Raw genomic sequence first — 26,393 nt, forward strand, 5'->3', positions numbered from 1 at the left:
ATATCTGGCACTATTAAGCGCAAGTCATAAACCAGCAATGAAAGGCACATCATTTCATTTCAGGGCACACTCATGAATAAATCTACTATCACATATAGATAGTTAATTTAGTACTGCCAGTGAAATGTTGCCAATATAAACAGCAAAATAGCCACTGACAAATATAAGCATCCACTTGCTGCACACTGCATCTCCTAGAATTTGAAAGAATTTGGAAAAACTACAAAAGTGGGTTTAAGAACACTACTATTTGTTATGCCTTACTGAGTTGTGACACCGGGCCATTTTCTTACCCTCACCAATAAACTGCAAGACAACATATGACACAATAAAGTACACGCAACCTAATGCACACTTGAAAAAATAGAATATTTTAATAATTTATTGACGCTAATATTTATCAACCCCTCTCCCCCATTAATGGCTATATACACAAAGCATGAACACAATATCATACTGTATGGCTTAATAATCTACCAAACAGGTATGAGCTGTTTTGAAGTTTGTAATGCTATGTACAAAGATGAAATATCCTCTCTAATAATTCTGAACATGTAATAGGATTTCCATCATAAAAAATTACACCATTACTGTATATACTGTATATATCGGAACACGACTGGAGTGGAGGATTCAATTATCTATTTGCTCCACAACGCTTACTATCACCTGGATATAGCTGGCAGAACGGTGAGGACTGTTTTTTGATTTCTCCAGTGCTTTCAACACCATTCAGCTATTGTTATTAAGGGGTAAGCCCAAAAAGATGCAGGTGGAGGAACTATGGTGTCCTAAACAATGGACTATCTGTCGGGCAGACTGCAGTTTGTGAGACTCAAGGGCAGCGTTTCTGATACAGATGTGACCAACGCTGGAGCACCATAAGAAACAGTCCTGTCTCCTGTTCTCTTCACTCTGTACACCTCAAGCTATAAATATAACAAATGAGACAATAAAACAAAACTGAGTGCTATTATGAACAATGCTGCATAACCTCTCTCTGACACACTAACACTGAGGCCTTTCATTTTATTCAGCAAAAGTGTGTTAAAATGCACAAATGTGGCTCCTTTATACCAACAGTAATACAGTCATATGAAAAGGTTTGGGAACCCCTCTTAATTCTTTGGATTTTTGTTTATCATTGGCCGAGCTTTCAAAGTAGCAACTTCCTTTTAATATATGGCATGCCTTATGGAAACAGTAGTATTTCAGCGTGACATTAAGTTTATTGGAGTAACAGAAAATATGCATCATAACAAAATTAGACATTTGCAAAAATTTAGGCACTCCCAACAGAGATATTACCTCAAAACTTAGTTGAGCCTCCTTTTTCAAATATAACAGCCTCTAGATGCCTCCTACAGACTTTGATTAGTGTCTGGATTCTGGATGGAGATATTTTTGACCATTCTTCCATACAAAATCTCTCCACTTCAGTTAAATTTGATGGCTGCCGAGCATGGACAGTCTGCTTCAAATCATCCTATAGATCTTCGATGATATTCAAGTCAGGGGACTGTGACGGCCATTCCAGAACATTGTATGTCTCCCTCTGCATGAATGCCTTTGTAGATTTCGAATTGTGTTTTGGGTCATTGTCTTGTTGGAATATCCAATCCCTGCGTAACTTCAACTTTGTGACTGATGCTTGAACATTATCTTGAAGAATTTGTTGATATTGGGTTGACTTCATCTGACCCTCAATTTTAACAAGGGCCCCAGTCCCTGAACTAGCCACACAGCCCCACAGCATGATGAAACCTCCACCAAATTTGACAGTAGGTAGGAGGTGTTTTTCTTGGAATGTGATGTTCTTCTTCCACCATGCACAGCGCTTTTTGTTATGACCAAATAACTAAATTTTTGTATCATCAGTCCAAAGCACTTTGTTCCAAAATTAATCTGGCTTGTCTAAATGAGCATTTGCATACAACAAGAGACTCTGTTTGTGGCGTGAGTGCACAAAGGGCTTCTTTCTCATCACCCTGCCATACAGATGTTCTTTGTGCAAATTGTGCTGAATTGTAGAACGATGTACAGATACACCATCTGCAGCAAGATGTTCTTGCAGGTCTTTGCAGGTGATCTGTGGGTTGTCTGTAACCATTCTCACAATCCTGCACATATGCCGCTCATGTATGTTTCTTGGACTACCAGACCTGGGTTTAACAGCAACTGTGCCTGTGGCCTTCCATTTCCTGATTATATCCTCTACAGTTGAAACTGACAGTTTAAATCTCTGAGATAGCTTCTTGTAGCCTTCCTCTAAACCATGATACTGAACAATCTTTGTTTTCAGATATTTTAAGAGTTGCTTTGAGGATCCCATGCTGTCACTCTTCAGAGGAGAGTCAAAGGGAAGCACAACTTGCAAATGACCACCTTAAATACCTTTTCTCATGATTCAACCAATTTGGTGTTGCGAGTAATCAGTATTGAGCAGTTACATGCATTCAAATCAGCAAAATTACAAGGGGACCCAAATTTTTTCATATTTGATTTAATTTCATACAACTAAATACTGCTTCACTAAAAATCTTTGTTCGGAAAACACCCCAGTACTCAGATGTTCCTAGGAAATGAAAGACATACCACTGTTATCTTTTTTGTTGAAAGTATTAATTATACTAGTAATAAGTAATTATTATGTAGGCTGAGAGGAATTCCCAAACTTTTTCATATGACTGTATGCCTATATTAAGCCTCACACTGTGACTGCCAAGTCAGAAGTTTTCTTTTCTTTCTTTTTATATTTTTCTTCCTTTATAGTCATATTGGTATGTGTTCAGACCATGTGTGTGTGTGTATATATTATATATACAGTACTGTGCAAAAGTTTTAGGCAGGTGTGAAAAAATGCTGTAAACAAAGAATGCTTTCAGAAATATAAATAATGATTGTTTATTGTTATCAGTTTACAAAATGCAAAGTGAGCGAACAAAAGAAAAATCTAAATCAAATCAATATTTGGTGTTACTACCTTTTGCCTTCAAACCAGCATCAATTCTTATAGGTACACTTGTACAAAGTCAGAGATTTTGTAGGATTCTAGTCAGGTGTATGATCATCCAATTATACCAAACAGGTGCTAATGATCATCAATGTCACACGTAGGTTGAAACACAGTCATTAACTGAAACAGAAACAGCTGTGTAGGAGGCTTAGAACTAGGTGAGGAACCAAGGTGAGGTTGTGGAAGACAGTTTCATATCATGGCAAGATTGAGCACAGCAACAAGACACAAGGTAGTTATACTGCATCAGCAAGGTCTCTCCCAGACAAAGATTTCAAAGCAGCACAAAGAAAATGGGCAACGCTGTGGATCGTAGATGCAGTGGTCGGCCAAGGAAACTTGCAGATGAAAGACACATCGTTTATTACCCTTTGAAATCGGAAGATGTCCAGCAGTGCCATCAGCTCAGAACTGGCAGAAACCAGTGGGACCCAGGTACATCCATCTACTGTCTGGAGAAGTCTGGCCAGAAGTGGTCTTCATGGAAGAGTTGCAGCCAAAAAGCCATACCTCCGACGTAGAAACAAGGCCAAGTGACTCAAGTATGCACGAAAACATAGGAACTGGGGTGCAGAAAAATGGCAGCAGGTTCTCCGGACTGATGAGTCAAAATTTGAAATATTTGGCTGTAGCAGAAGGCAGTTTGTTCGTCAAAGGGCTGGAGAGCGGTACAATAATGAGTGTCTGCAGGCAACAGTGAAGCATGGTGGAGGATCCTTGAATGTTTGGGGCTGCATTTCTGCAAATGGAGGCAAAGTCATTAAGAACAATCTTCAGCGTAAAGAAGAACAAGAAGGCCTGGAAGTGATGGTATGGCCACCACAGAGTCCTAATCTCATTATCATCGAGTGTGTCTGGGATTACATGAAGAGACAGAAGGATGTGAGGAAACCTACATCCACAGAAGATCTGTGGTTAGTTCTCCAAGATGTTTGGAACGACCTACAAGCCGAGTTCCTTCAAAAACTGTGTGCAAGTGTACCTAAAAGAATTGATGCTGTTTTGAAGGCAAAGGGTGGTCACACCAAATATTGATTTGATTTAGATTTCTTGTTTGTTCATTCACTGCATTTTGTTGATTGATGAAAATAAATGATTAACACTTCCATTTTTGAAAGTATTCTTTGTTTACAGCATTTTTTCACACCTGCATAAAACTTTTGCACAGTACTGTATATATATAAAAAATCCTAAGCCTAAAAGTGCAACGATGTTATGTGACTTCTTGTCACGCTTTAAATCGGGCTTATTTTAAAACCTGCATATATATGTTTGGTATCATTCTTTTCAGAATTTATCAAACTTTAAGGTGATGTTGTTAGATTTTCAGATTCTTATTCCGTTTTTAAATTCTAAACTAAAAAATATCAAGAACTCACGTCCCGTGTGATGAGACTTTGCGCCAAGAGATTTAACCACACCAGGGGCCAGAAATAAAAGACAAAGAGTAGGACAACTGCTGTATGGGCTTTTAAATGTTCAAAGTGCCACGCGAGATGCAGGTCACATGGCATGGTGGCGGCAGCAAGCCAGCAGCTGATCGAGCAAAGAGTTTTTTTTTTTACCTGCTATTTGTTTCCCATTGCATCACCGTTTAAGAGGGGTTTTCGGAGGAGCGACCGTGTCTCCTTGGGGTGCCCCCCTCTTCACAACGCCAGCGGCAGAGACGAGAAGTGGCTGGCACGTAGTGCAGGATGGGAGGGTTGGAGAGCGAAGCAAGCAGGGGGCCAACCCCCTAGTGTAAATATATATACACACACAACCATATATATATACACATACATACATACATACAGTAACCCCTCCTTGATCGCGGGGGTTGCGTTCCAGAACCCCCCGCGAAAGGTGAAAATCCGCGAAGTAGAAACCATATGTTTATATGGTTATTTTTATATTGTCATGCTTGGGTCACAGATTTGCACAGAAACACAGGAAGTTGTAGAGAGACAGGAACTTTATTCAAACACTGCAAACAAACATTTGTCTCTTTTTCAAAAGTTTAAATTGTGCTCCATGACAAGACAGAGATGACAGTTCTGTCTCACAATTAAAAGAATGCAAACATATCTTCCTCTTCAAAGGAGTGCGCGTCAGGAGCAGAGAATGTCAGAGAGAGAGAGAAAAGCAAACAAATTAATAGGGCTGTTTGGCTTTTAAGTATGCGAAGCACCGCGGCACAAATCAGTTGCAATGAAGGCAGCAGCTCACACCCCCTCCGTCAGGAGCAGAGAATGTCAGAGAGAGAGAGAGAGAGACATATAATAACTAAGAATCAAAAATCAATACGTGCCCTTCAAGCTTTTAAGTATGCGAAGCACTGTGCAGCATGTCGCTTCACAAAGCAGCTGCACAGAAGGGAGCAGCGTGAAGGTAATCTTTCAGCATTTTTAGACGAGCATCCGTATCGTCTAGGTGTGCGAACAGCCCCCCTGCTCACACGCCCTCCGTCAGGAGCAGAGAATGTCAGAGCAAGAGAGAGAGAGAAAAGTAAGTTGGGTAGCTTCTCAGCCATCTGCCAATAGCGTCCCTTGTATGAAATCAACTGGGCAAACCAACTGAGGAAGCATGTACCAGAAATTAAAAGACCCATTGTCTGCAGAAATCCACGAACCAGCAAAAAATCCGCGATATATATTTAAATATGCTTACATATAAAATCCGCGATAGAGTGAAGCCGCGAAAGTCGAAGCGCGATATAGCAAGGGATTACTGTATATATATATATATATATATATATATATATATATATATATATATATACACACACACACACACACACACACACACACACAGGTGCTGGTCATAAAATTAGAACACTGTATCATGACAAAGTTGATTTATTTCAGTAATTCCATTCAAAAAGTGAATCTTGTATATTAGATTCATTCATTACACACAGACTGATGTTTAATCAAATGTTTATTTCTTTTAATTTTGATGATTATAACTGACAACTAATGAAAGTCCCAAATTCAGTATCTCGGAAAATTAGAATATTGTGAAAAGGTTCAATATTGAAGACACCTGGTGCCACACTCTAATCAGCTAATTAACTCAAAACACCTGCAAAAGCCTTTAAATGGTCTCTCAGTCTAGTTCTGTAGGCTACACAATCATGGGGAAGACTGCTGACTTGACAGTTGTCCAAAAGACGACCATTGACACCTTGCACAAGGAGGGCAAGACACAAAATGTCATTGCTAAAGAGGCTGGCTGTTCACAGAGCTCTGTGTCCAAGCACATTAATAGAGAGGCGAAGGGAAGGACAAGATGTGATAGAAAAAAGTATACAAGCAATAGGGATAACCGCACCCTGGAGAGGATTGTGAATCAAAACCCATTCAAAAATGTGGGGGGAGATTCACAAAGAGTGGACTGCAGCTGGAGTCAGTGCTTCAAGAACCACCACGCACAGACGTATGCAAGACATGGGTTTCAGCTGTCGCATTCCTTGTGTCAAGCCACTCTTGAACAAGAGACCGCCTTTGGACTGCTGCTGAGTGGTCCAAAGTTATGTTCTCTGATGAAAGTAAATTTTGCATTTCCTTTGGAAATCAAGGTCCCAGAGTCTAGAGGAAGAGAGGAGAGGAACAGAATCCACGTTGCGTGAGGTCCAGTGTAAAGTTTCCACAGTCAGTGATGGTTTGGGGTGCCATGTCATCTGCTGGTGTTGGTCCATTGTGTTTTCTGAGGTCCAAGGTCAACGCGACCGTCTACCAGGAATTTTTAGAGCACTTCATCCTTCTTGCTGCTGACGAACTTTATGGAGATGTAGATTTCATTTTCCAACAGGACCTGGCACCTGCACACAGTGCCAAAGCTACCAGTACCTGGTTTAAGGACCATGGTATCCCTGTTCTTGATTGGCCAGCAAACTCGCCTGACCTTAACCCCATAGAAAATCTATGGGGTATTGTGAAGAGGAAGATGCAATACGCCAGACCCAACAATTCAGAAGAGCTGAAGGCCACTATCAGAGCAACATGGGCTCTCATAACACCTGAGCAGTGCCACAGACTGATCGACTCCATGCCACGCCGCATTGCTGCAGTAATCCAGGCCAAAGGAGCCCCAACTAAATATTGAGTGCTATACATGCTCATACTTTTCATGTTCATACCTTTCAGTTGGCTATCATTTTTAAAAATCCTTTTTTTGCATTGGTCTTAATTGATATTCTAATTTTCCGAGATACTGAATTTGGGACTTTCATTAGTTGTCAGTTATAATCATCAACATTAAAAGAAATAAACATTTGAAATACATCAGTCTGTGTGTAATGAATGAATCTAATATACAAGTTTCACTTTTTGAATGGAATTACTGAAATAAATCAACTTTGTCATGATATTCTAATTTTATGACCAGCACCTGTATATATATATATATATATATATATATATATACTGCTCAATAAAATTAAAGGGATGCTTTGAAAACACATCAGATCAATGATGCGGCAGGCTAGTCCATTTTGCCAAAATTTCATTACAGCAACTCAAAATTATACTCATGCTTGTATGAATGCCTGACAATACTGGACCTGATCTGCACCTCTGGACTATCTGTTGCCAACATTTACAGCACTGATTTTGGACTCTCTGACCATAAAGCAGTATTTTTCACTGTCTCACTGCCTTTCCCTCCTCTTACCTGTAAACGACAAATTTCTTACAGAAACCTTAAAAATATCTGTCCCTCTATCCTTTCTGGATCCATTTCTGATCTTTTACTGTCTGCACCTATTCCATCAACACTAGATAGTCTTGTTGACCACTATAACTCTTCATTCAGCATTAGATAAAACAGCTCCTTTAAAACATAAGGTTTCCTTTAAACGCTCAGCTCCTTGGTATAATTCAGAATTGCGATCTATGAAAGCAGCTGGTCGGCGCCTTGAGAGAATGTCACGTAAGACTGGCCTCACTGTGCACATCCAGGCTTTCCCTGACTACCAAAGAGCTTACAGAGAAGCACTAACTGCTGCCAAGAACACCCACTATGGTAGAATAATAGAAAGTGGCCACGATAACCCAAGGGTTTTGTTCTCTGTAGTTAATAAACTACTCCAACCCGCATCTGGCCCAACTACCTCTTCTACTGAAGTCTGTGAGGAATTCCTCCACTTTTTCCGTAACAAAATTAAAGATCTAAATAAATCATAAATACACCATCTGTTTATATCTCTCCCTGTTTTCCCACTCCATCCAGCTCCTTCTCTAAGTTCTCACCAGTCACATCTGTGTTTGTTAATAACCTGCTTTGTAAAATAACGCCGACTACTTGTGTACTGGACCCCATCCCCAGCACTCTACTTAAATCCTGCTTTCATGTCATAATCCCGACTGTTACAGCAATAATAAACTCATCCCTCGACACTGGGTTTGTGCCGCTCACTTTTAAAATTGCTTCTGTAATCCCAATGTTAAAAAAGTCTGGTCTTGATGCTGACAATCTTAACCATTTCCAGCCTATTTCCCACTTACCTATCCTGTCAAAAGTTCTTGAGCGTGTTGTAGCTTCCCAACTCACCAATTACTTAACCTCTAATAACTTGATGGAACCCTTTCAGTCTGGTTTTAGGGCGCGGCACAGCTGTGAAACTGCTCTGCTACGGGTAACCAATGATTTGCTTATGGCAGCAGACCAACATATTAATTCTACCAGACCTCAGTGCAGCATTTGACACTGTCAGACATGACATTCTACTGTCCAGAATGGAGAACATGCTGGGTATCTCTGGCACTGACCTCCAGTGGTTCAAGTCCTATCTGACTGATAGGCTAGAGTTTGTTAGTCTTGGCAACAGCAGATCCAGCTCAGCACCAGTCACACAAGGAGTTCCTCAGGGCTCTGTCCTTGGCCCTCTTCTCTTCTGTATTTACATACTTCCCCTTGGTCATATTATACGTAGCTATGGACTGGGTTATCATTTTTATGCAGATGATACTCAACTCTACTTCAATGTTAAAAGTGGAACTTCATCAGAGCTTTCTCAGCTCACAACCTGCCTTAGTGAAATTAAAACCTGGATGAAGCGGAACTCTTTAAAATTAAATTGCAACAAAACTGAACTCCTGCAAATTGGGACTAAAGTGCAATTTAATAAAATGAGCTCCTTCCCAGTCAGTCTTGGCGGTGATCTCATCAGACCTTAGTCAATGGGTGAGCATCTCTGACAGTGTCTGAAATTGGTTTGAATCCTACCTGGCAGGGAGAAAATTCTTTGTTAGTTGTGGTAATTACAACTCAAAGACACATGATATCCTACAGTGGGGCAAAAAAGTATTTAGTCAGCCACCAATTGTGCTAGTTCTCCCACTTAAAAAGATGAGAGAGGCCTGTAATTTTCATCATAGGTACACCTCAACTATGAGAGACAAAATGAGAAAAAAAAAATCCACAAAATCACATTGTCTGATTTTTGAAGAATTTATTTGCAAATTATGGTGGAAAAAATGTATTTGGTCAATAACAAAAGTTCATCTCAATACTTTGTTATATATCCTTTGTTGGCAATGACAAAGGTCAAACGTTTTCTGTAAAGTCTTCACAAGGTTTTCACACACTGTTGCTGGTATTTTGGCCCATTCCTCCATGCAGATCTCCTCTAGAGCAGTGATGTTTTGGGGCTGTCACTGGGCAACACGGACTTTCAACTCCCTCCGAAGATTTTCTATGGGGTTGAGATCTGGAGACTGGCTAGGCCACTCTAGGACCTTGAAATGCTTCTTACAAAGCCACTCCTTCGTTACCCGGGCGGTGTGTTTGGGATCATTGTCATGCTGAAAGACCCAGCCACGTTTCATTTTCAATGCCCTTGCTGATGGAAGGAGGTTTTCACTCAAAATCTGACGATACATGGCCCCATTCATTGTTACCTTTACACAGATCAGTCGTCCTGGTCCCTTTGCAGAAAAACAGCCCCAAAGCATGATGTTTCCACCCCCATGCTTTACAGTAGGAATGGTGTTCTTTGGATGCAACTCAGCATTCTTTCTCCTCCAAACACGATGAGTAGAGTTTTTACCAAAAAGTTCTATTTTGGTTTCATCTGACCATATGACATTCTCCCAATCCTCTTTTGGACCATCCAAATGCTCTCTAGCAAACTTTAGATGGGCCTGCACATGTACTGGCTTAAGCAGGGGGACACGTCTGGCACTGCAGGATTTGAGTCCCTGGCGGCGTAGTGTGTTACTGATGGTAGCCTTTGTTACTTTGGTCCCAGCTCTCTGCAGGTCATTCACTAGGTCCCCCCGTGTGGTTCTGGGATTTGTGCTCACCGTTCTTGTGATCATTTTGACCCCACGGGGTGAGATCTTGCATGGAGCCCCAGATTGAGGGAGATTATCAGTGGTCTTGTATGTCTTCCATTTTCTAATAATTGCTCCCACAGTTGATTTCTTCACACCAAGCTGCTTACCTATTGCAGATTCAGTCTTCCCAGCCTGGTGCAGGTCTACAATTTTGTTTCTGCTGTCCTTTGACAGCTCTTTGGTCTTGGCCATAGTGGAGTTTGGAGTGTGACTGTTTGAAGTTGTGGACAGGTGTCTTTTATATTGATAACGAGTTCAAACAGGTGCCATTAATACAGGTAACGAGTGGAGGACAGAGGAGCCTCTTACAGAAGAAGTTACAGGTCTGTGAGAGCCAGAAATCTTGCTTGTTTGTAGGTGACCAAATACTTATTTTCCACGATAATTTGCAAATAAATGTTTTAAAATCAGACAATGTGGTTTTCTGGATTTTTTTTTTCTCATTTTGTCTCTCATAGTTGAGGTATACCTATGTTGAAAATTACAGGCCTCTCTCATCTTTTTAAGTGGGAGAACTTGCACAATTAGTGGCTGACTAAATACTTTTTTGCCCCACTGTATATGGTGTTCAACAAGGCTCTATCCTGGGTCCGCTGCTCTTCTCAATCTACATGCTTTCGTTAGGTCAGATTATCTCAGGGCACAACGTGAGCTACCACAGCTATGCCGATGACACACAGCTGTATCTATCAATAGCACCTGATGACCCCGATTCTCTTGATTCACTAACACAATGTCTTACTTGTATTTTTGAATAGATGAATAGTAATTTTCTAAAGCTAAATAAAGAGAAAACTGAAATTTTAGTGATTGGCAATAATGGGCACAATGAGGCTATCAGAAATAAACTGGATGCATTAGGATTAAAAGTCAAGACGGAGGTAAAAAGCTTAGGGGTAACTGTTGACTGTAATCTGAATTTTAAATCGCATATTCATCAGACCACTAGGACAGCATTTTTTCACTTAAGAAACACAGCAAAATTTAGACCTTTTATATCATTGAAAGATGCTGAGAAATTAGTTCACGCTTTTGTTTTCAGTCGACTAGATTACTGTAACGCACTCCTCTCAGGACTACCCAAAAAAGACATCAATCGTTTGCAACTAGTGCAGAATGCAGCTGCTAGAATCGTAACTAGGAAAACAAAATCCAAGCAAATTTCTCCAGTTTTGATGTCACTACACTCGTTACCTGTGTCATTCAGGATTGACTTTAAACATCTGCTTATGGTTTATAAAGCCTTAAATAATCTTGCCCCATCTTATATATTGGAATCTGACATCTTATATTCCAAATCATAACCTTAGATCCTCAAAGGAGCGTCTCCTTAGAATTCCAAGAGCAAAACTTAAAAAGAAGTGGTGAGGCGGCCTTCTGCTGTTATGCACCTAAAATCTGGAATAGCCTGCCAATACGAATTCGCCAGGCTAATACAGTGGAGCACTTTAAAAAAAACTGCTGAAAACACATTATTTTAACATGGCATTCTCATAACTTCACTTTAATTTAATCCTGATACTTTGTATATTCAATTCATTATAATAACTATTCATGGTGGCTCTAAAATCCGTACTAACCCCTACTCTTTCTTCTGTTTCTTTTTCTGGTTTCTTTGTGGTGGCGGCTTGCACCACCACCATCTACTCAAAGCACCGTGATGTTCCAACACTGATGGATTAAAAGCCAGAAGTCTGCATGACCATCATCATCAAGTCCTTCCGTGAGAACCCTAAATACAAAGAGGACTATTTCATTTATGTTAGGTAGAATGCCCAGAGGGGACTGGGCGGTCTCGTGGCCTGGAAGAGCTGCAGATTTTATTTTTTTCTCCAGCCGTCTGGAGTTTTTTTTTTTGTTTTTTCTGTCCTCCCTGGCCATCGGACCTTACTCTTATCCTATGTTAACTTGCAAAATACCCGCGCTTCGCAGCGGAGAAGTAGTGTGTTAAAGAGGTTATGTAAACATATATACTTATATATATCTACATATACACATATCTACATATATACATATACAGTGGTGTGAAAAACTATTTGCCCCCTTCCTGATTTCTTATTCTTTTGCATGTTTGTCACACAAAATGTTTCTGATCATCAAACACATTTAACCATTAGTCAAATATAACACAAGTAAACACAAAATGCAGTTTTTAAATGATGGTTTTTATTATTTAGGGAGAAAAAAAATCCAAACCTACATGGCCCTGTGTGAAAAAGTAATTGCCCCCTTGTTAAAAAATAGCCTAACTGTGGTGTATCACACCTGAGTTCAATTTCCGTAGCCACCCCCAGGCCTGATTACTGCCACACCTGTTTTAATCAAGAAATCACTTAAATAGGAGCTGCCTGACACAGAGAAGTAGACCAAAAGCAGCTCAAAAGCTAGACATCATGCCAAGATCCAAAGAAATTCAGGAACAAATGAGAACAGAAGTAATTGAGATCTATCAGTCTGGTAAAGGTTATAAAGCCATTTCTAAAGCTTTGGGACTCCAGCGAACCACAGTGAGAGCCATTATCCACAAATGGCAAAAACATGGAACAGTGGTGAACCTTCCCAGGAGTGGCCGGCCGACCAAAATTACCCCAAGAGCGCAGAGACGACTCATCCGAGAGGTCACAAAAGACCCCAGGACAACGTCTAAAGAACTGCAGGCCTCACTTGCCTCAATTAAGGTCAGTGTTCACGACTCCACCATAAGAAAGAGACTGGGCAAAAACGGCCTGCATGGCAGATTTCCAAGACGCAAACCACTGTTAAGCAAAAAGAACATTAGGGCTCGTCTCAATTTTGCTAAGAAACATCTCAATGATTGCCAAGACTTTTGGGAAAATACCTTGTGGACTGATGAGACCAAAGTTGAACTTTTTGGAAGGCAAATGTCCCGTTACATCTGGCGTAAAAGGAACACAGCATTTCAGAAAAAGAACATCATACCAACAGTAAAATATGGTGGTGGTAGTGTGATGGTCTGGGGTTGTTTTGCTGCTTCAGGACCTGGAAGGCTTGCTGTGATAGATGGAACCATGAATTCTACTGTCTACCAAAAAATCCTGAAAAAGAATGTCCGGCCATCTGTTCGTCAACTCAAGCTGAAGCGATCTTGGGTGCTGCAACAGGACAATGACCCAAAACACACCAGCAAATCCACCTCTGAATGGCTGAAGAAAAACAAAATGAAGACTTTGGAGTGGCCTAGTCAAAGTCCTGACCTGAATCCAATTGAGATGCTATGGCATGACCTTAAAAAGGCGGTTCATGCTAGAAAACCCTCAAATAAAGCTGAATTACAACAATTTTGCAAAGATGAGTGGGCCAAAATTCCTCCAGAGCGCTGTAAAAGACTCATTGCAAGTTATCGCAAACGCTTGATTGCAGTTATTGCTGCTAAGGGTGGCCCAACCAGTTATTAGGTTCAGGGGGCAATTACTTTTTCACACAGGGCCATGTAGGTTTGGATTTTTTTTTCTCCCTAAATAATAAAAACCACCATTTACAAACTGCATTTTGTGTTTACTTGTGTTATATTTGACTAATGGTTAAATGTGTTTGATGATCAGAAACATTTTGTGTGACAAACATGCAAAAGAATAAGAAATCAGGAAGGGGGCAAATAGTTTTTCACACCACTGTACATATACACACATACATACACACACACATATATATATATATATATATATATATATATATATATATATATATATATATATATATACACATACAGACACATATATATACATATCTACATATATATACACATATATACATATCTACATACATACACATATATACATATCTACATACATACACATATAGAAATGTAATTTATTATTATTATTATTACATATCTACATACATACACATATATCTATCTATATCTATATCTATATATATCTGTATCTATCTATCTATATATATCTCTATCTATCTATCTATATCTATCTATATCTATCTATCTATCTATCGTCAGTTCAGCACTCCAGTTGGAATATGACCAAGCCGTGCAAGCTTACTGTTAAGAATGCAACGTATACTTGTACAGGAGAAAAGCAATCTTGCCTCAAATCAATGGCAACCTTTTGTAGGTCTATAAACTTAATTTAAACTTTAGGTTTACACGGTGCTCTGTTTCCATAGTACCTGCACTCATGAATATATCTGTATGTGTCAGTCGCTGAAATCCCCGCGCTTGGCACAGGCGAAATACTGCTTTTAAATTTTTATTAAGAAGAAAAGAAAACCTTTTAAAATTGAGGTAAAATATACCACTAACAATTTGTTAAGGATCTGTTTTTTTGTGTAGCTGACTTCACACAGCCTCTCCGCTGTTTTATAAACGAATGTCATATAAGGTCTTCCTTTTTCGTTGCTTCGCCAACGGAAGCAGCCTTTCTATTTAATCCTGTTTTTACGATTGTTCTGTTTGTATACCAGTTTGTCAGTTCAGCACTCCTGTTGTAATATGACCAAGCCGTGCAAGCACACTCTTGAGAATGCAACGTATAGTTGTACAGGAGAAAAGCAATCTTGCCTGAAATCAATGGCAACCTTTTGTAGGTCTATGAACTTAATTTAAACTTTAGGTTTACACGGTGCTTTCTTTCCGAAGTACCTGCACTCATGAATATGTCTGTATGCATCAGTCGCTCAAATCCCCGCGGTTCACACCGGCGAAGTTCTGCTTTTAAATTTTTATTAAGAAGAAAAGAAAACCTTTTAAAATTGAGGTAAAATATACCAATAACAGTTTGTTAAGGATCTGTTTTTTTGTGAAGCTGCCATCACTCGAGTGATCACTTCGAGCTTTAAGCCTGAGAAAACACCCCGTAAATGCACACATTTAATTGCACATCTGTTAATATGTATGCTTACACAGTATTAAAAGACACTCAACAATTAATGTCATTTACCTTCGTTCCCGCGTTTGACTCGTGCTGTAAATCTCTTCCTTGTTTTCACTTCACGTGATTACGTAGGAGGCGTAATACGTGATGACGCGATACGTGACTCCGCCTCCTCCATTAGAGTATATGGACAAAAAACAGGTTCCAGTTATGACCATTACGCGTAGAATTTCGAAATAAAACCTGCCTAACTTTTGTAAGTAAACTGTAAGGAATGAGCCTGCCAACTTTCAGCCTTCTACCTACACGGGAAGTTGGAGAATTAGTGATGAGTGAGTGAGTGAGTCAGTCAGTCAGTGAGGGCTTTGCCTTTTATTAGTATAGATTAATGTTGTCTTATTTTAATTTCTTACTTTATTTTTCTTTTCTTCATTATGTAAAGCACTTTGAGCTACTTTTTTGTATGAAAATGTGCTATATAAATAAATGTTGCTGTTGTACTGTAAAGAATCTTGGTGTCATTTTTGATTCCTCCCTCTCTTATTCTGCCCACATAAATCACATAAAGAAACTTTCTTACTTTCACCTCCGTAACATATCCTGTGTTCGCTCCTTCCTCTCCTTCTCTAAGAAACTTGTCCATGCTTTAATCACATCCCGCATCGATTATTGTAATTCCCTACTGGCAGGGGCCCCTTCTAATCTTATATTACAGCTCCAGCTTATTCAAAACTCAACTGTAAGAGTCCTTACTCGAACCAGCAGCAGCGAGCACATCACACCCATCCTGCTCCGTCTTCACTGGCTCCCTGTGTCTTACAGAATCGAATATAAAATCCTACTAATAACTTACAAAGCCTTAAATAACCTCGCGCCAAACTACATCAGTGACCACCTTCATCACTATGTGCCTGCCCGCCCACTAAGGTCCTCTTATTCTGGCAACCTTGTTGTGCCCCACACTAATCTACACTCCATGGGTGACACGGCCTTCAGCTGTATAGCGCCCAGACTCTGGAATGACCTACCGAAATTAATCAGGTCAGCTGACTCCATGAATTCTTTTAAAAACCAACTCCAAACTCATCTGTTCAGGAAGGCTTTTAGCTCTACTTGACTTTACTACAATTCTCTGAGTTTACCTCTCTGTCAAGATGCTCATGTAACCTGTGTGTGTGTGTGCTAGACCATCAATTATGTTGTCTGTTAGGCTTTTTCTCTGAATTCACTGTTGTAATCTTCTTTATTTATTTATTTGGTTTGTACAGCGCTATATACTGTATACCCTGCCGTTCTCTCTTATATTCTGTAAGTGCCTTGAGCATGGGAAAGGCACTATATAAATAGAGTGTATTATTATTATTATTCACTAAGCTATAGTTAAGCTACTTTAAAACACAAATTCTACTCATCTGTAATTATTTTCATTATTTATGCAGTTTACAATCGTTACAATCGTAACAAAGCTATTAGGATGACTCTACTCATTTGCATGCTATAAGTTATTTCCTGCATTATTTTGAACACCTTTTCTGCAGAGTGCTCTCTTCAAGTTTTTGCAGGGTATGTGTGGATGCTAGTATACCTCACATTCCTAAGACATGTTGATACGTAGAACAGTACCACTTTTACATTTTTCATATTTAAGTGTGTATTCTGCAGTGCGACACAATTATAGTCAATGCAGTTTCTATTTTGCACATATTTCTGCCAAGATACAGCAAGTTGTAGTTTTCTTGAAATCTTTTACTGGATGTTGTGATTTGGAAAAAAGTGAGGGCTCTTATTTAAAAAAAAAAAAGTTATCTGTTTTTCTTTAACATGTTGATCAAGTTTATTCTTTTCCTTTTTAAGACTCCAGAGCCTCAATAACTTGTCACAAGCTATAAAGGAAGGAATGATTTACTCTACTCCAATGAAAAAATGTTTTTCACAAGGAATACACTCAGTGGTCATTACCTTATATATATTTGTTCGACAGTGCCAATAGACCTTTCATTCAAACAGCCATCTTGTGCCTGCCAACTATTGTTGCTGACCACGTGCCATCTTGTGCCTGCCAACTATTGTTGCTGGCCACGTGCATATCTTTATGACAACAGTCTACAGCTTTTTAAATGACATTTCCACCTGAATAATGTATCATGCCACAAAACAGAAATCAACCTGCTTCCATGGTTACTCCAGGGTTTCAGGTCCCCATTCTGTACTACATACAGTATTTGGAAGGAGGTGGGGCAGACAGTTCACAGCATAAATGTGTGACTAACAAATTTGAAGGAACTAAATGATGTTACTGAATCAGCATGGCCCAAAATAGGAAAATCTCCAGCACTTTACTGAATCCATGCCCTGGAAAATTTAGAGTGATCTGGGGACAAAATAGAGTACTAGACAGGTGCACTGGGTGGCCAATGAGAGTACTGGAGCTTTGTATGATTTTTTCTTTCCAGAAAACCAATGTTTGTATTGATGTTTTGATCAACTTAATGACAGAATTACTGATTTTATAAAGTAATATTTTATTATTTAGAAAGGTACAGAGTTCCAAAATACACTAGGGTCATAAATTTACCCACGCATAACGCTTTTAAAAAATATCGGAGAAAACCAAAGACCAGTTTAAAACACATAATGCATGTAAATTTAAGCAACTCTAAAAAACCAAGTCAAACAGTGAGAACACTATAGGCAAAAATATGCAGATCATAATTAAATGTGTTGTTTCAAATGGCACAAAAAATGCAATATTAAAATGAAACTACATCTATCACGGGATTGTGCAATTTGTCAAAATGTCTTGTCTGTTCAGGAAGCAGAGCCCTACATCCTAGTTAGCTCAGGAAAAGTGAGATTATGATATGCAATATACTATTAAATGCACTATAATTGAATTTTTAAACCATTAGATCATAAATTTGACAGTTATTTTAAGAATGACAAACAGCAGGATTTATAATTGAGGATAATTAAGTTTACAAAAGGATGCGTTTATGAAGAAATTCCACACAGACAGTTTTATGTTTCTAAAATGTTATCAAGAATATGATTGACTAATTAGATAACCTTGGAACAATATCAATTAATACACTTTTGTACCAATGTGCCTAAGCAAATCCACAAAATTAATTAGGTGCACGCAATTTTAAAGAAGTAATAGTAATGGTGTAACACTTAGGTTTGCATTGCACTTCAGTGTAAACAATAGTTTACAAACAGAGATTAACCAAAAAGGGCTGCTTGCTGGAGTACATTTTCTTTAACAAGAACACGTAAACAGATAATGGTTAGGGTCTGACACACATTTTTAAAAAAACATTAAAGAGGGGTTGGCACCCAGCCCAGGATTGGTTCCTGCCTTGTGCCCTGTGTTGGCTGGGATTGGCTCCAGCAGACCCCCGTGACCCTGTGTTCGGATTCAGCGGGTTGGAAAATGGATGGATGTATGGACGTTAAAGAGGATCTAATGAAGGTGGACTCCATTTTTACAGAATATCACAGAGCTCTAAAAAGCTTACAGAATGTGCTTACCTATAACAATGTTTTTCTCAGTCTGGTACACCGAGCCACATATTGGCATAACAACACTGTACATGACACTGCATTTCTCATATTATAATACATACCACATTGTTAGTTAAACCTCTGTCCTACGATAATGAATAAATTCAGCTTTTACTACCATGAAGTTCTACCTACTTTCTTTCCAAAATCCTGAAGATAAAAAGTAAGTAGTAGAAGCAGCACTCATTAAACAAAAAGCCTCCCATATACACAAGTACATATATTCACCCTCCTTTTATAATGTAGTAGCTATAAAATAATCAGTTCTTAACACATTAATAACATAAGAAGTCATATTTATCAGTATTTATTATTTATAGTACTTTCATAGCAAACACGATCACTTCTTAAATAGAAGCAATAATCACAATATGTAACACAGCCAAAGCATTTCAATAGCTAACTAGCTATTAAAATTGCTTGGTCCATGTTTGTTGGATGCTTAATGCGTTATTGATTAGTCGTGAGTGAATATCATGTACTCCAGTATCTGCCATTGCATACTAGGAATGTGCACTTTCAAAATTTGTATTTGCTTTCATTTATTCTAAAGTGATATTTAAACTTTAATTAAACATGTGCATTTCCATAAATGGTTTATAATTTGCTCAAGGGTTGCAGTCTGCTGTCATCTGAAAATAAATGAAGGACTGATGTGTTGATTCTTAAAGTGGAAACTGTACAGCTTTGTAGTAGATGTCTGTGAAAAAGTGACTTATGCCACCATCTGACTGCACTTCAACCAGATTTGACACTTGTTCTCAGTGTTACTACTGCTTCCATGCAGCTTCCAAGTGAGGGGCTAATGGGTCTAAAATGCTGCATGAGTTGAGAGTGGCATATCTCCGACGAGATTAATAATAATAATGCACTTTATTTATATACCGCCTTTCCCATGCTCAAGGCACTTACAGAATATAATAAAGAACAGCAGCGTATACAGTATATAGCATTGTACAAACCAGATACATAAATAAAGAAGATTAAGACAGTGAGTCTTGAAAAAAAAAAATCAGACAACATAATTGATGGTCTAGCACACACATACAGGTTACATTAGCATCTTGACAGAGAATTATCACAAGGAAGGGCAGGGGTCATTCACAAAAGACTATACAAAACATGCATACTTGTTTCCTGGACCATTCTACTCACTGCTATTATGAATATGTCCCTGCTAGCTGCAAAAATACCTGCTATTTTTAAGTCTGCTATCATAAAACTAATGTTAAAAAAAACTAAACTTGATTCTGCTGTGTTATCCTTTCTACTATTGCCTGATCTCTAACCTTCCTTTGGTTACTTCAGAAGACTGTCGTCTTGAAACTATACTCTCATCTAGAGGTAAATGATTTTATTCAAGTCTTTCACTGTAGTTTCTGAGCCACCATAGTTCTGAAACAGCCTTAATCAAGATTGTAAATTACCTTCTTATGGCAGCAGATTCAGGATCTTGAATTCTACTTCAACCATGACATCTTACTATGTCAACTAAGGGTCATCAGCATCTTGGGTACTGTGTAGAAGCAGTTCAATTCCTATTTTACCAAGTAGGAAGAACATGTCACTATTGAAAAATATAAGTCAAAACCATGCTTTGTTTTCTTGGTTCAATTCTGTTCTTGATCATTCTTATTCTCATTACTACACCTGGGTGCAACCCTTTGTAAACACAGAGATCTGTGTAACATCAGCAAAACAATCTATGGACACAATTTCCAGAACTCTCCTAATGGTCATTACTTGTGTAATCTCAGGCCAGCAATTATATATACACATATATATACATATATACTAGCTGTGTAAGCCCGTGCTGTAAAAAGCCTGGGGTCCAAAAAACTACTGAAATCGTCACAAAAAAAACTGAAATGTAGAGATGTCAGGTAATGAAAGGAACTACTCTGGGCATCTCTCTCCTAGGTTTCATTTTGCCGATGTGCTCGTCTTACTTGCGTAAGAGCTTCTCTCTTTTCTCGGCGGTTTTATTTTGGAAACGGAGTCGCTTTCTACTTCCGACTCGTTAACTTGGGGCCACCTTTTCGGCTCTCTGAGCTCCAGGCTGTAGTAGTAGCCTTGCACTCCCAGGCCGGACAGACACACGCAATTTCACACGTAGACGTTTTTATACAAGACAGATTATATATACATACACACATACACACAGTACATATATACATACACACATACATACATAAACACATATACATACTTGCCAACTTGCTCACCAACCCCCGGGCAGATGCCACGCACTAGCCACTTCGCGGATCTGACGCATGTGTATGGGAAAGCAGATGTACAATTTAAACAAATTGTTATGTATTTGCATAATAGAACTAACTATTTTACATTACAGCGAGTAATTAACCATAGTAAAAAATAGTAAAACGTAATAAATTGACAAAAAATTATGTTTCATGTTGCGTTAGAGGTATTTGTTGCATTATACGTTTTTGTTCTATTTGGGTTTGAAATTAACACACAAATACTTTTTAAACTTACACTTTTACTGTAAAACTTCAGTAAAAATAAATTTTTGAATTTTGATTCCATGTTTGTACTTACATCGTGCCAACACAATGTATAACTGCCCGTGAGTGAATATCATTTCTTTCTCTAATAAATAAACCGACTTTTTCTAATGTTTGTCCCTGTGATTTGTTAATTGTCATAGCAAAAGCTATTCTAACAGCTAACTGTAAACATTTTAATACGAATGGCACATCAAGATCACCTTTGGTGTCTAATAGTCCTCACAGGTAGCGCAGTGGTAATGCTACTGCTTTGCAGTAAGGAGACTGTGGAAGATTGTGAGTTTGCTTCCCGGTTCCTCCCTGTGTGGATAGCGCTTTGAGTACTGAGAAAAGCGCTATATAAATGTAATTAATTATTATTGTTATTATTATTAATGTTATCCGTGGAAGATGTACTATATTACCTTTCTTGTTGACTGTTAAAATATTACATGTCAGAATTGTTCGACAGCATAGTCTATTGATACGCATTTGACCAATTTGCCATTTAGCTAATCGACAATTTTTGCGTTAATTCGTTTGACTTCATCGTTTCTCAGTGCTAGGATTGCCCATGTACTCATTTCTTCAGTTAATAACCCTTCAGGATGAAATTCTTCAATAAGATTTGGACATAATAAGCTTTCTTTTATTGGGAACTTAAAGTGAGGAAAACGTAAACATTTATAAGAGCTGAGAGCGCAGGTGTTTTGTCTTGGTAGAGTAATATATTGCTCATACTTTCCCCTTTTGTATTATTAATATGTAGCCTTTGTCAGAATCATGGTTATTATAGTTTTGCCTTTTTATATTAATTTTTATTTCTATATTTTTTCTGACCTTACTTGGAAATTCAGTTTAGTTTTAGTTTTCCTTCATCGTGTATTTTTAGTTTTAGTTTAGTTTTTATTTCACAAAGACTTTTCCATTTTATTTTTATATCTATTAGTTTCAGTTTTAGTTTTAGTAATTATGGAATGGAGCTCCTATGCAGTTTAGTTTTGTGTCACAATCATACAGAACTGTACACTTAACAGACTTGGATACGATTTTAATGTTAGTGAAAGTTTACTATCTGGTTTTGTTTTTGTCTGATAAAAACAAGCATAATTAATATGAACAATTTTACACAATTTTATAATATTTTCTTATGAAAATCACAGGCCTTAGGAAGAACAGGGCTCTTAGACTTGAATCAGTGTGCAGACCCCACCTAGCTGTATTGAGGGAATCAAAGAAAAACAAGCATGTAGTGTCAAGGTTAGGAGCAGCGAGTCTTGAATAGCCCAACATGGGCAGAGCAAGAGCAGGTAATAGGAGTACGGACAGGCATAAAACGACAGAGACAGCATCTGAGATTAAGAACAATATATACATTATCTAAACCTGTTAATCCTGAGCAGGATCGCAGGAAACCTGCAGCCTACCGCAGCAGGTTTGGATGTAAGGCAGGAAAAATCCCTGGTAAGAACAAAAAGAATATGACATCTATTTTGAGAGAGAGAGAAAAACATTGAAAAAAGGGAGACAAATATTTTAAAACATAATTCTGCTAATGGATTACTTTCACAATATCAGGTATTTTAAGTTTTCAATATGAACTTAAAAAGATAAATTAATAAATACATAAACCCATTAGTATGTTTAGTTTTTCATCAGTTGGCAGACTCTCTTTACCTACCTACCTTTGCTTGCATCACTTCATTGTTAAACAATGCTTTTAAAGCAAAAGTGATTGGTCAGCAACAATATGCTGATCTTGTATGATGACCTAGTCAGTCTCCTGATCAGTGCAGTTTTATTTTCAAAAACCGGGAGTGGTCTCCCCTAGACTTTCTTGTATACTCAGATATGGGGATGGATTTTTGAGGAGTAAACCATAAGACAATGACTATATTTTTATATTATGTACATTAAGGAGCCATCATCAACAAATCATATTAATAATATTAGGACCATGTGATATTTCAGTTTTTCTTTTTAATAAATCTGCAACAATTTCAAAAATTATTTTTTTGTCTGTCAATATGGGGTGCTGTGTGTACATTAATGAGGAAAAAAATTAATTTAAATGGTTTTAGCAAATGGCTGCAATATAACAAAGAGTGAAAAATTGAAGGGGGTCTGAATACTTTCCGTACCCACTGTATATATATATATATATATATATATATATATATATATATATATATATATATATATATATATATATATATATATATACATATATATAATATATATACATACAGTGGGGCAAAAAAGTATTTAGTCAGCCACCATTCTTCAAAAATCAGAATGTGATTTTCTGGATTTTTTTTCTCCTTTTGTCTCTCATAGTTGAGGTATACCTATGATGAAAATTACAGGCCTCTCTCATCTTTTTAAGTGGGTGAACTTGCACAATTGGTGGCTGACTAAATAATATTTTGCCCCACTGTATATATATATGTGTAATTTAAATTGAGTGTTCAAGAAATGTGCAAAAATCTACAATGTTAATAAACATATAGCATTAAACAAAAATGAAACACACAAAAATCAAAGGAAAGCAGAAAACATATAGCATAAGGCTTTACAAGTTAATGTACTTAAAATGTACCTTACTAGCTGAAGTGTTATGTGAAGTATACTGAATATGCATAGGTAGACCTACCATTCAAAAATATGTACAAACTTAAACTAATAAGAGCTTTAAGAGTTTTTGTAACATAATTCCCAACACAAAAACATTCTATTTACTTAATTTTTTGCTGCGTGGATGAGATGATGGTATTAAATATTTATTTAAAACATATAAATATTTGATGAGCTATGCAGGACGCTGTTTATCTATGATATATGGACAACTGTATGTTGCTGTGGAAATGGTGATAGAGCTTAGGAAAACCTTTTGTCCAACCAAGTTTCATCTAAATGAAATCATTAGTTTCCACTCATAGGTACAGGGTGCATATATTATAACATAAAAATTGTTTTTTGTCATATGTTTATCATATAACCTACTTAACCTAGGCCTTATTTTCAATAACTAACATGCTTTTGCTCATTTCTGATACTACAGAATGCAGCCAAAAGTAAAATTAAAAGTCACATAGGCTTCAACATTGTCAGTGATTAATACCAAGAATAAAAGCTTTTACTTCTTGAGTTTTAGGTTTGCACTAAAATATTAACAGAAACTCTCATTATATTATAAGTGTTTGAAATACACCACTGTTATTTTACATTTGTCATTTAAATTAACTACTCACCTGTTTTGTAGCGAACCAGAGAAAATATTCATCTTTAGCACTTGCTAATTTTGTCAAAAACTTAACCTTGTCATTGCATGGTAAGTGTGAGCCAGTTAGCTTTGTCTTGAAGAGTCTTGTACTATTAGTAGCATCTTCCTTAGACAACATCAAGGACGATGAGCTACCCTAATAATAATCTACAAAGATTCTTTGACAAACACAGATAACCTATTAGATTCAAAAACTAAGGTCAACTCAGAAACCAGGCCTGAATGTGCCTTTCAGATCATGGCCGACACATTTAATGTATCCAATCAAAATGTGTTTATATAATCACTTTCTACCAACAAAACAACAGTGAGAACTGGGCTGGATCCGAGTTAAGAGGCAGACATTGATAAAACATTGATAAAAAGTTGCTTACGCAATAACATCTTTTAGTTAACACACGCACGCACCCACACATATATATGTATATTGTGGAAAAAGCGCTTGGTTGGCGCCAACCAGACACAGACTGATAACGGAGGCACAGGAGAAAATTAACAAAATTATTTATTTTTCTATTCTTCAGCCATGGGGAATGTCTTCCCTGTGTCCCACAGGCCCTACACAGTCCCCAAAACACACACCAAAAGAAAACACCCAAAAACCACACTTTTCTTTTTCCACTCCTCCCAGGCAGCTTCGTCTTTCTCCTCCAGACTCTGGCGCCTCGAGTAGTGGCTGCAGGTTCTTCTTACAGCCCACACAGGCTCATTAAGCCGTGCAGCTCCTCCCGGTGGTGGCCACAGAGCCCAACAGGGCTGAGCCCTGAAGTCCCATGCCTGTGGCCCCGATGTAACCCAAGAGGGCTGCCACCATGTGTTCTGGGGGACATAGTGTGCATCCCATGGCTGCTCCACCGGACCCAGTGTCAAAGAGTGTCCCGGCCATCAGCCACAATATATATTGCTAGTTTGTGTCCATTTGTGAGTTGCAGCTTCTGTACACGAAAGCAGACAGCCGAGAGACTGTTCCTCTGCGGCTGCACCACCGCATCTCTCATTGCTTCTATGCAGAGCTTATCATTCTCTGGCTAGAAACACTGCCGCAATATGTGATGAACAAAAGGCGTATGGCCTTTGCAGACTGTAGCAGCTGGTTTTTGCAATTTCACAACATTATTACCTTATTGTTTTCCAATGGCTGTCAGCTGCAAGTACGAATGGCCATAAATTGCCGCATGACTGTATGTGCAAACACAGGTGTAGTATACACCTATAGTATAGTACATATACATTATTATGTGTTTTATTATTAATACTAGTCATTTAGCCCGTTACAATAACGGTTACAGTTGTGCACTAACAGTAGTGCATAAACATTAGTAGGAACAGTCTATATTAAATGGCAAGGGACTTTGACCTCATTCTTTTTGTTGGTCGTATTTTTCTTTCTTTCAGCCTTTCTTTTGTTGTTTACTTGATGAGCTGACCGTTCTTTGTGGGCTGCCGCCATGTATTGTGTGTCTTTAATTTTCTGTGACAGTAATACTGTCTTGTACGTCCGTAATATACCTTTAGTTTTCTCTGGCGGTAATACAGGTGTGCGCGTCGTAATATGCCTTTAATCTCCTCTGACAGTAATACTGGCTTGTATGTGGCTGTAATATGCGTCACTGTATTGTGTACCTTTAATTTCCTCTCGCAGTAATACTGGTTTGTATTTCCGTAAAACGCCTCTAACTTTCTCTGACAGTAATATTGCGCGTCGCACCGTGCCCCGCACATGCGCACTTCACCAGAAGACACACACACACGGACACCTTGACGCACAAAGGGATTTTATTAAAGAGGATAATTACTTTTTTGCTCATTGTGCATTTGTAAAGAGTGATGTGTTCATGACTCATTTACTGT

The 26,393-nt window shown here is 38.2% G+C and overlaps 1 protein-coding gene across 1 annotated transcript in view; it reads right to left on the reverse strand.

Moving 5' to 3' along the window:
* etfa (electron transfer flavoprotein subunit alpha) overlaps window positions 1-26,393 on the reverse strand; it is a 130,946-nt gene that overhangs the window by 55,623 nt on the left and 48,930 nt on the right. The gene's annotated exons all lie outside the window — the stretch shown is intronic.

Source organism: Erpetoichthys calabaricus, chromosome 17 (genome assembly GCF_900747795.2).
Source record: "Erpetoichthys calabaricus chromosome 17, fErpCal1.3, whole genome shotgun sequence".
In the NCBI taxonomy this organism is placed as follows: Eukaryota; Metazoa; Chordata; class Cladistia; order Polypteriformes; family Polypteridae; genus Erpetoichthys; species Erpetoichthys calabaricus.